Source organism: Alexandromys fortis, unplaced genomic scaffold (assembly GCF_014885135.2).
Source record: "Alexandromys fortis isolate MF-2015 unplaced genomic scaffold, M_Fortis_MF-2015_v1.1 scaffold_0, whole genome shotgun sequence".
In the NCBI taxonomy this organism is placed as follows: Eukaryota; Metazoa; Chordata; class Mammalia; order Rodentia; family Cricetidae; genus Alexandromys; species Alexandromys fortis.
In genome coordinates, this window is record NW_026067949.1 from 3964342 (window position 1) to 3976891 (window position 12550).

Below are 12550 nucleotides of genomic sequence, written 5' to 3' on the forward strand. Positions count from 1 at the left end.
ATCATCTCCTTTGTAAAACAGAGAACCTTGAACTTTTAGCAGTATGATTCTGAGGAGAAGGAGCCAAAAAGAGCTAATGCACCGTGTATCCTAAGATCCCTCAGATTCTAACTTTATAAGCAATGATAGCCATGTGTTACTTAAGAACCAGGGTTATGAGTGGGCCCACTGGAACACCCACCCCCATCTATCATCTGTTGGAACACGAGAAGGGACCAGTGCTGCAGACTCAAAGCGGCAGGATCTCGAGGATACAGGGCGACAGCAGGATATCCTCAGGGAGTCTCAGAGAGGGCCCAGCATCGAAAGTGTAGCAGAAACCACTGACCTTAAGCCAGACCAACCACCCTTTGCCATGCACTTGCGAGTAGAGATATATGGATAAAAGGGTCCACTGCATGACTCACTGTGTCACACTACAGCTTCCATGATGAGACTGGTGTTTTTCCTTTTTTCCTCTTAAATTTTATTTTACTTTATTTTTAGAGGGAGTTGCAAGGACAGAGGGCAGATACAAAGGATGAAGAAATAAAAGGGATTTAGATGTATGCTGTAAAACTAACAAAGAATAAATAAAAAAATAAAAAAAGAACAGGACTGCAATCTGAAAAGGAGTTGCAAGGCCATTTCATAATGGCATATATCACAGAATATACTCAACGTGATCTAGGTAGGTACTGTGGTCCAGTCCACGTGATATATATCATCATTATATATGCTCCATTATTGGTTGAGAGGCTATACAGCTTGTGTTGTATGTTAAAAATAATAAGATTTGGCAAGGCTAGATGTGTCATCGGTAGAAATTTGTTATAGTATTCATTTCTGTTTTCTCTACTTTTAAAAAACTTCACACAATTAATAAGGAAGATAATTACTTATTTCTCTTTTTTTCTTTGATATTATCATTCTAGGTACCCAAGGGTGGCTCAACAATATTATATGGAGCAAATTGACCTTGAGTTCACAGCTATTCTCTTGTTTCAGCTTCTTGAGTAATGGGATAGCAAGCATGTGCTACTCAGGACTAGCATATAGTTTGTTTTCAAACTGTCAGATTTTGTAAAATCTTTCTTTAATTAATACAAGGATGTAATCTAAACCAACATACAATCACAAGCTACTTAGCAGCAATAACTTCACTCCTCATTGTTTCCTCTTTGACAATGCAGTTTTGCATCTTCAGAATAAACTCCCAGATTCATCAAAAACTAAAGGTTTTTTTTTAATTTGAAATGAAAACATCAGTTTGAAGGAAAGTCAATAATATAAATATTATCTCAAATGAATCACCTTTTAAAACCTTGTGAGGCATTTCCTTATCCAGTAATATTTCTTGAAATAATAGGTTATTTTTTTGTTAGTTTTTGTTTTGTTCTCCAAGGGGTTCATGTACAAGACAAAGGCAAGAATACATTTTATTCAATGTTTCCTTCTATTTCCAACCTGATCTTCTTAGAAAACATCTCCTGACACCAAAGGGCTAGAAAGGTATCTAACACTCAGACAGTTCCCCCAATTAACGCACTGGGAGTGCATTGCAGGCTTCTCTTCCACATGCTTCTGTCCCTTTCTATGGCATCACAGTTTTAGGGAGCTCTGGAGTATAGGGAATGTATCCCGGCTAGAATTCACTTCAGTTAAATTTCTTCATGGTGTCTTGCTCCTTAGAAATACGGTTGATGTGCTAGTTTATTTTCACAATTCTGTTAACAAGAAATAAGCAGGAGTCAGCATGCAAGCTGTGAAATTCAAATATAGCCTGGCTTCTATTTTAGAGTTTCCTTTTCTTTTTTAATAATAAAGTAAAATAAAACAAACCTTGGTATGTATTGAGAAAATTAACTATTACTGTTGGATTTTCTAATTAGGTGGAGTACAGGTTTTTAAAGTATGTCCTTATGGTTCTCTGGATTTCCTCAGCGTTTGCTGTTAGGTCCCCTTATCATTTACAGTTTTGTTAATTTGAATATTCTCTCTCTCCCTTTCAGCTAACTTGAATTAGGGGGTTTGTCAAGTTTATTGATTTTTCTCAAAGAACTAACTCGTTGTTTAATTGATTCTTTGAATTGTTTTTTTTTTTTGTTTGTTTGTTTTTATTTAACCAATTTCAGTCCTGAACTTAATTATTTCTTGAAAACTACTCCTTTTGGGTATAATTTCTTTGTTTTGTTCTAGAGCTTTCATGTTTGCTGTTAAGTTGCTACTATGAGATCTCTCCAAATTTTTTTATGTAGACAATTAGTGCTATGAACTTGGTGCTTAGAACCACCTTATGTCCCTTAAATTTGGGTATGTTACATAGTCATTTTCATTCAATTCTAGAAAAATTTCTTTTCCTTCCTCTCTTCCTATTGTTCTTAGATTTGGTCTTTTCATGGTGTTCCAGATTTCCTGGAGGTTTTGTTCCAGGAGTTTCTTTTAGCTTTAGCATTTTCTTTTACCAAGTAATCTATTCCTTCTATCATATCTTCAATGCCTGAGATTCTCTCTCCCATCTCTTGTAGTCCATTAGTGAAGCTTGCCTCTTAGGTTCCTGTTCAGTTCCTAAATTTCTCATTTCTAGATTTCCCTCAGCTTAGGTTGTCTTTACTGATTCTCTTTCTACTTTTAGGTCTTGAACTTATTTATTCATTTCCTTCCACTGTTTTGTTTGTGTTTATATAGATTTCTTTAAGGAATTTCTCAATCTCTCTTTTAAAAACCTCTATCTTATTCACAAAGGCTAATTTAAGGTCTTTTTCTTGGGCTTCATCTATGTTGTAATACTCAGAGCCTGCTGGGGTAGGATTGTTGGGTTCTAGTGGAGACAAAATGTCCTGGCCGGGATTGATTGTGCTTTTACACTGGCATCTGGGCATCTGGGCTTAGGAAGCTTGCAATTCTAGCTGCTGGTATCTGCTCTTGTTTTTGTTGGGTGGGTATTTTGTTCCTTGGCTTCTGTTGCCTTCTCTGGTTCTTAGGAGTGTGTGCTGCATGTAGGAAACTCTTCTGGAATCCTGATAGGTGTAGCCAGAAGGGGCTTACAAGTAAAATATGTTTCGAGGTGTTTAGAAGCTGACACTTAGGAATGGGGATCAACTGAGGGAGGCTGGGGGCCATCCCATGGAGGGAGAAGAGCAGGTATTCCACCAGTATCCACTTGGTCCCCAGGGAGTAGGGACAGAACAGGAGGAGAGGCCACTGCAGATGGTCTGCTATAGACCTGGGGATGAGACTGGGGGATTGGACTTGGAGGAACAGCAGGAGAGGTGATGATCTGTAGTAAATCTATTTGTTTCCCTGGCTGGAGTGGTCTGTGAGCTCCCAGGTAAAACCTGCTAGAGTTGGGAGCTAGGATAAAGCAATGTGGGGGAGCAAAACTAGGAGGAAGTCTATGTGATGGGGGAGGAGGGCAGGGGCAGGAGAAGGAGACTGAAGCAACAGCAGGTAGCTTGCTACAGAACTAAGGATAAAACTGGGGGTTTGGATTTTAAACTTAGGGAGAGCTGAAGCTCTTCAGCTAGCCTGGCTGCTTCCCTGACCAGTTTGTTAAAATCTAAACATTTTACTGGCTTAAAAAAAAAAAAAAGTATGTTGCTAAAACCCAACATTGGGTGAAGCCCTATTATGTGGAGATGATTGATCACAAAACTTTATTCTGAACAGCACATTATAGGATATGTTTTATGTCACTGTACTGGTTGTTGCTTGAACCTGTGGATCTGGAAGATTTCATAACTTTCTGATTGCCTATACAAAGGCTAATGTGTTCTCCTATTGAGTCACACTGCAATTAAATGAAGAAAACTCAAAATGCTTTTCTCATTTGTGCAGGAGGCAGTAAAAGCATTGACTTCCTTGTTGGCAAAGATCTGTTCATTGAGTAACCATCAACGAGTCCACCAGCCCCACAGATTTCTGCTTAGTCAACATTTCTATCAAGATTGTTACAACATCCCTTAAACCACCCCATTTTAGGTGAAACTAGGCATGACTTGTCTTAGGTTGCTATGGTAGTCTATGCTTGCTTTTTTTTTTTTTCTTAAAAAAAGGAGGTTTATTGTTATTATTACTAGTTACGTATATGTGCTTTCAAAGGCATGTAAATTTGAGTGGATGCTCATGGAAGTCCCCGGGTATTGTACTGAATGACCTAGGCCCTTGTATCAACTAAAAATCAAGAAAATCTCCCCATGGATATGCCCACAGGCAAATCTGAGGAAGTGAATTCTATCAAATTTGCTCTTCCCCTGTGAGTGATTCTGAAAACAAAACTAACCAAGCCAACATCTAATTTACAAAATCATAAAGTTCTGCAGAAAGGCCATCAATTAGATGTGTGATAATTTCACAGTAACTGCATCTGGAATTTCCCTCCTCAGTGATATCAGATTCAGAGGTTCCAATCCCTGGGGAAACTATTCCTTCTACCAACAGAATATAACAGTTTATATAGCAGGATATAACAGTTCTCACTGGCAGGATGAGGAGCAACTGTGAGTGGTGTATTGCCGGAGATCTTACATGACCAAGAGAAATAGCACCAAGACCAAAATTTATTTCCAGTGTTTAAGCTTCGCCCATTTCCTGCTCTTCCAGTGAATTCAGTTAGGCACAACCCCTAACCTTTGCAGAGCTCAGTTCTTGAAAAGATATAAGTTTTTCCAAAGATTACACATCAGAACCTGAAGCATTTTAGAATACATGATTCTTTAACCTTTTCCAGATCACGCTGGAAAACTATCAAAGTTTCTCAAAATGAAACTATTAATAATTGTGGTTCGGTGTACATCTTACACAGAACCTGACGTAATACATGTATTCAAAACTATATAGTTATCTGTCGGTGTGAGGACTTAAACGGCTGTGAGACAAGTGCTGTCAATGATATCATCATTACTAAGTATATGGATTGAATGGTGACTACCCCCAAAACTTCTTGACAACCGAGAACATCATAAAGTGACTTTATTTGTAACTAGAGACTTTGGCATCCTTGGAAGGCAGAGGGAGGCAAGATCATGAGGAACCATGGATCAGGGACAGAATCAGGATGGCAGAAACTCAACTCCCTTGGAGTCACCAGGAGCTAGAAGGAAAGAAAGTGTCATCATCTGTGCCCTTTTACAGGAAATATAGCTCAGAAGATACCTTGGATTCAAGCTTCTAGCCTCAACAGCTGTGAAGTGCTGTACTTCTGTCTTCTGTTTGAAAGCACTCATCTGTTGTACTGTGTTATGAGAGTTCTACGGGACTCACACACCATTGACTTTTAAAGCTCCAAAACTGATCATTGTATCATTTGGTGAAAATTTTAGAAATGTTAATTGAAAAAACATAATGGTAAATAACTTCAGCATTAGGAAGCATGTAAGAGAAAGGAAATTAGAATAATAATTTAAAAAACTATGCCAGCTGGGGAGACATCCCAGTGAATAAAGTGTTTGCCTTAAAAACACAAGAACTAAGTTTGATCTCTAGAACCCACGTATTTTCTTTTAAGCAAACATAACTGCTGGTAGTAAGACCCCTTGCCACACCATGCTCTGCTACCTGTCCCAGGACCTTGTCCAAGCAGGTATATAATAGCCACCTGTATACTAAGAACCCTAAGTCCTACACTGAAACTAGCCCTGGAGACTCAAACAGCTTCATATGAGGTCACTCATGGAAAGGCCTCTCAGTCCTGCCTCATCCATATCTACTAAATGTGTGTATACAACCACCAACACATATCCAGATATAAAAACCGAGGGAAATAAAGAACAAGTCTATTAATAGTTGTTTTATGTGTAATATTCAAACACAGGAACAGTCCCAGATGTTTGTCATCAGGAGAACGGGTAAATTACAGTATGTATATAATGAATACTATAGAGGGGAATAGAAAGAAATGGTCCATTATGACCTGCAGCAACATGGATGTCTCTCCTCCCAGACATTACAGCACATGAAGAAAGAAAGTAGGTACACAAAATAAAACAATATTTAATTCCATTATCTCTGAACATTGAGTTCTAGCATATGTAATCAATGAAAAGTTGAAGAGCATTACAGAAAACAACTAATCAGTCCTAGCTGATAGATTTATAATACAATTCCTGTACCTATGTGTCGGGGAACACCTAAAGAGAGAGCGTAAAGATTGTAAGAGCCAAAGAACCAGGGTTCTGATGTGAGATTGTGTATCCTATACGTAACAGGAAAGCTACACCCATGATACCTCAACAACATGGTTTCCTAAATGAGGCCTGAAGAAGTACATCAATAGGCAGGCTAACATGGAAGAGGGAGATCTCACAAGGCCCCAAACCTAGACAAAGAACTATAGGCAGAAAGAACGTTAAGAGGAATGAGCTCCCTTAATTTATTGCCCGACTCCAAATGATCAGCCCTAAAATTGTGTGTGTGTAAAACAATAACAACTAAAGAAAACAAAACTATGGTTTTGCAAGGGAGCAAGGGAGTTGCGTGGAAGAGATTAGAAGGAAGAAATGAGAGGATGAAATGACACAATTCAATCAACTTCAATTGAAAAATAATCTGTGGACCACAAGGTAAGAATTTAATAATGTTGAGCTGAATCACATTGCTAATATTATTTTTATCAGTGAGATACTAAATTCATTAGGTTAAGAAATCAATGAAAACTATGCTGAGGATAATGGTAGACTGAAGACACAGCTGTGAGTACAGTCAGGTGTGGAAGTAGCATCTAGCATTGGAAAATTTCTCTATCTTGATCTGTGAAAATGGGTATATTAAGGGAGTGAAAATTTCACTGGGTTCAAAATCCATCCAGTTTTTCATATTAATATTATGCCTCTAAGGAAGAATGAAAATTATAGAAGCACACAGTTTGAAGGGCTCTGGAAAGAACTGGGCCTCCTTGTAAAGGTCCTTTAGGGTAAATGGTTCATTGCTCCATTTTATGAGGAGAGTTGGATTCTGGGTGATGCCAGGCTTGGCTGTTCAGGGAGTTAGGTAATAAATGCATTGAACTATTTACACATATGCTTGAAGGTTACAGAAAATGGGAATGATGCCCTGAAGATGTAAAGAGTAAAGAAAGTCATCTTAGCAATTACCATCTGGCAAATCCAAGACTTCAATTATTTAAGCAACACTTTGGGAAATAAAAAGAGTGATGATCTTGAACAAAAGAGAAGCATCACCAAAATCTTCCATAGCAGCGAGGGAGGCAACAATAGGAGTCAGAACCATGAACTTTCCTTGTGTTTCTGCAGCAGATGATGGCGCTACCATTTTTCCCTGGGGTTCTTTTTATAATTTCTTTTGCTTGTCAGTTTCTTTTGGTGCTACCTCTCCGGACAGTTGCATATAATCTTGTGACTCTAAGTGCCTTCCGCAAGCCATTGCCTCCCAAACCAGCATCCCACCTGAGCTCTCAACTAATCTTCAGACTCACAGTATATCTGCTTGGTGTCTCTGTTATGTATTTAAAAAGCATCTCCAGCCTACAGTTTTGAATTTTCTATTCACACTCTACACTTGTATCTTCGATTTAGGACAATCTAATCACACTGTTTAAAGCCCAAATCTCCAAAATAGAGAATGATCACAAATTAGGAAAGCTATGCTGCACTTCGGAGTTAACTCAATGGATTTATCATCACAATCTGTGTTTCATGCACTACACCTACTGTCTGTGTCTCCAAATAACAAGGAAAAATTCACGAACACAGGTAATTTGCTCTGTTGTTGATGTATCATTGTTGTCTAGGGCAGTGTCTGGAAGGTTTTATAAACCAGGAACACTGGATAAATAGATAAATGGTACACAGAATCATATATATATATATGGATATATGTCTCATTGACATGATTTAGGTGATAATATAAAAGGTCATTAGCAATTTGGCATCCTGTGCTCACTGTGTTGCAGCCAAATTTCTACAGATCAGATGTGAGAGAGCTGATAGTTAAAGGGGAGAGGAGAGAAGCACAGTGAATTAAGTTAGTACTGGAGTCTATACAGTGTACAATGGATCTTCATTGTTTGCAGATTCTGCATATTTTTTAATTTGTCTCATGCAAAAACTTATTTCTTGTCTCAAAACTAGTATTTGTAAAGTTTTTGAGTTCATTAGACCCTCAAAATTTGAATCACCATCAACCCACACATTACCAGTTAACCTATAGCATGACAATATTCTGCCTTCCTGTTTCACTGCTTGTACTGTAGCGTGAACCCTTCCTGCAGTGTACTTAGAGCCACATGGTGCACACCTTGGTGCTTTTGGCTGGAGATTTTGTTGTGTGGAATGACCCCCAAATGAAGTGTTGCAGTTCTAGCTAGTTTTTGCAAGCATAAGAAGACATCACGAGAAAACACACGCGTCAGAGAAGTTTTATTCAGGTATGAGTTGCAGTGTTTAATGAGCTATAGGACTCAATCAGCAAATCAGCTACATTTATTACATAAGGTATCTTTTAACAAATACACCTATTACTTAATATTAAATTTTGACCTATGGATGAAATACGTTGCTCCCAGAAGCTTGTAAGAATCTAGCCTTACAAATAGTTTCTCATGTGCATCATTGCTTAGTATCTGTTAGGTTAATTTCCCTCATGACTTTGGAGAATATAGTTACCAGGAATTCCCAAAATGATTGTACCTCCTAAAATTTAGGGGAAAAAGACTTTGAATGAATCATAATGTGAATTATGCTATTAAAGTCCCATATTGATGTTTTGCCTGAATTATAGTAAAAGCATATAAATCATGCATAATTAAAGGAATTACCAAAAATTACTCAGTTTTCTTCCTAATAATATGTATAACTAGACCATATACCTAGACAATCTACCTAAATTGCTAAATTTTAAGGAATGAAGATGATTGTGAATTTATTAAGAAGCTAGGGCTATTGTATCTTTAAATTGTGCTTCACATTTACACACTGTTCACGGATATTCTAATGTAAGAATGTTAGGACATTTAAAACTGCAAATGTACACATCTTCCTACCACCTCACACACTGAATTTGCTAAATGACTCTTTTGGCAATGTTGATACATGCCATTCACATTTGGGGCTGTGACCATAGTTAAGAGTTCTTCAGACGTGTTCAACTTTTAAGTTGATTGCACACAAAACCCATCACCAACACTTAGTCTGTAATTTTGTTATTCCCATCCCTGAACTGTGTGTGCCTTTGTAATGAAGTAGCTAGGTATTACCCTATTTTCCCTCTCATCAGTGATTATTAGATGAGAACTGCATAGATATCCCTAGAAAACAGTGATAAACTTTTGTCACAGAACACACACACACACACACACACACCAACTTCCAGGAAGTCCCCATTCACTCACTCACAATATCATAAAGTATAACAATCCTCACATAAACTACCATCCAAAAAAGTAAAAATCCATTGAAATAATGTCCAGCTCTAGGGATCATGCTGTAAGACTTTCCTTGACATGCTGAAGTTAACTTAGCAATAAACAACTGCCTTCTTGTATTTTCTTGATCCTACCACATACTTATTCCTTTCCCATTTTAACATCTCTGAAAATGAAGTGGGCCTCAACAATCGACATCAGGTCAGAACTGAATTGTCAGTGGTGCTATCTCTGCTTTTTTAGTGAGACGTAGAAAGCAATGGTGCTTCTTATAATTGACGGCATCTTAGATTTATCAGAATACAGGGCATGGATCGAGGACCAGGAGGTCAGAGAACTGTGGATGCAACAGAGAAGCAAAAGAAAGTTGGGTACGTGGGGCAGAAAATGGCAAAGGTGAATGAGTAGGAAGATTTACAATCGGGTATGGGGAATATTTCAGTTGGAAGATTGCTCAAAGGTCAACTTGTCTGTGATTAGCATTCTCAAATATTTAAAAGGCTGTCATGTGGAAGAAGAGAACACATTTGTTTTGCACGGTACCTCGGGGCTGAGTAAGGGCCAATAGAGTGAAGTAAATAATGCATTTGAGACTCAAAGCACAGGTGTTATGATTTCAGTGTGAAATGTCACCTATGAGCTTGTGTATTTGAACATTTGGTCCTATTTGTGATGCTGTTTTAGAAGGTTATGAGACCTCTAGGAGGAGAGCCTCAGTGGAGTAAATGGGTCCCCAAAGAGCAGGTCTTGAGATTTAAATATAGCTCAGACACGATTCCTGTCTCATATTTGCTTCCTGGTTGTCCAAGATAAGAGCAAGTAGTTTCATGATCCTCCTGCCACAGACGAGCTACCCTACCAAGATTTTTCTACCCTGATGAATTTGCTTCCTCTCAACCTGTGAGCCTGTGAGCCTTGTCAGTATTTGGACACAGTAGTGAGGGAAGTAACCAGTACAAAGGGATTTTAGAAAAGTTGCTTATCAAACTATTTGATGAACTTCTATATGAGAGAGTCAGGATACAAAAAGGTTATAAGAATACATACACAAACGTATACACACATACACATATATTTTTAAGATTATTTGAATTTAAGATTTGATTTTTTTTATTTCATTTAAAATTCTCAAGCTCAAAAGAATCAATACCTGTTGCTGTGATAAAATATAACCAAAAGTAACTTAGAGAAGGAAGAGTTTATTTGAGATTTGAGATGGTTTGAGATGGTTCCAGAGAAGGAGCCCATAATGTCAAGGTAAGCTTGACACAGCAGGCAGTTTGGACAGTGAGATCACATTTTGTTACATAGGATCAAACTGGAAGTGGAGCAAGGCTGAAGTCTCAAAACATGCCCCCAATGACATACTCCCTCCAGCAAGACTCCATGTCCTAATAGTTCCATGACCTCCCCAAACAACATGACCAACTGAGGAGCAGGTGTGCAAATATGTGAGTCTTCCGGGGAGCAGTTTTCATCCAAACGACTACTATAACCAATCTACTAGGAAAGGAATTTAGACAGACAATCAAACAGAATAACCAAGAGCCACATGTCATGGTACCAACTGTTCAGTAAGAAAGATTCGATCAATGTGGCCATTTAGAGGATGATGGAAAGGAAAGCTTGTGAAATACTATACAGCTGCTTAGTATAACCATTATTAAGACCACCTGTGTACAAAGGAAAAGGTGTCAGAGTGTTGAATGGGCGAGCGAATCACACACAAAAAAATCATCTTCACCGATGAGAGAGAACATGCCATGTCTGCATATAGCCAAAGAGCAGATAGGAACAGGAAAATGAAAAAAGGTCATTTGTTGAGTAGCAGAATTCTTGGTTGGTATTTTTCCTTTTAAAATTTCAATTTCAGTGTTATCGTGATTAGCTGCTTAAGTGATGTCTTTTAAGTTGAGAGAGCTGATATTTTTCTTGATGTACACAAATTAGGGATTCTCCACTGTGAATTCTGTGTATGATAAGTCCCTGGTGCTCCTTCATGGAGCACCAAAGATGCTCTCAAAGAGTTAATTGTCCAGTATCGAACTGAATGAGTGACTCTAACATAATATACCACATGTTCTAGATGATAGCGATAGGGGAGAAGAAACTGGGATGGGAGAGGAGGACAAGACAAGCACCTTATTACTGACAAGAAACAACTTAATGGGCGAAATGTTTTGGCTCATAGTTTGAGTCATAGTCCACCATGGAGGGGAAGACAGGAGAGTAGGAGAGTCACACAGCTGTGATGGTGACATCAAGAGAGTCACACAGCTGTGATGGTGACATCAAGAGAGTCACACAGCTGTGATGGTGACATCAAGAGAGTCACACAGCTGTGATAGTGACATCAGGATGGTCACACAGCTGTGATGGGGACAACAGGAGGGTCACACAGCTGTGATGGGGACAACAGGAGAGTCTCACAGCTGTGATGGTGACATCAGGATGGTGACACAGCTGTGATAGTGACAGCAGGAGAGTCACACAGCTGTGATGGTGACATCAGGATGGTCACACAGCTGTGATGGTGACATCAAGAGAGTCACACAGCTGTGATGGTGACATCAAGAGAGTCACACAGCTGTGATAGTGACATCAGGATGGTCACACAGCTGTGATGGGGACAACAGGAGGGTCACACAGCTGTGATGGGGACAACAGGAGAGTCTCACAGCTGTGATGGGGACAGCAGGAGGGTCTCACAGCTGTGATGCGGACAACTTGGCACACAGCTGTGATGCGGACAACTTGGCACACAGCTGTGATGGTGACAGCTTGCTTGCATATGGGTAGATCAGAAGACATCAAAGGGAAAGTGATAGCTCTTAGGGGGAGCTGGTCTCCCCATCTTTTTATTCAGTGCTAGACTCCATACCATGCGATGGTGCCACCCTCTTTCAGGGAATGTCTTGCTCCCTTAGTTAAACTTCCCCAAAAATATCCTCAAATGTCCTCATTGCCAGTGGTGGGTCTCTTCTAACCAGGTTAACTTGGCGATGATAATTAGCATCACAGGTGACTGAGAGTCTATGAGGGACAGCAAGTAAAGCTACGCAGGAAGCACAATCTTAAAGCTGAATGTGTTACTTTAATTAAAAATGTTCATTTTAAAAAATCAAGGAATTTGGCTTATACTAAAAGATTGTGATAGTCTGCTCCTCAGTCATACTTCTAGTGATTAACTCC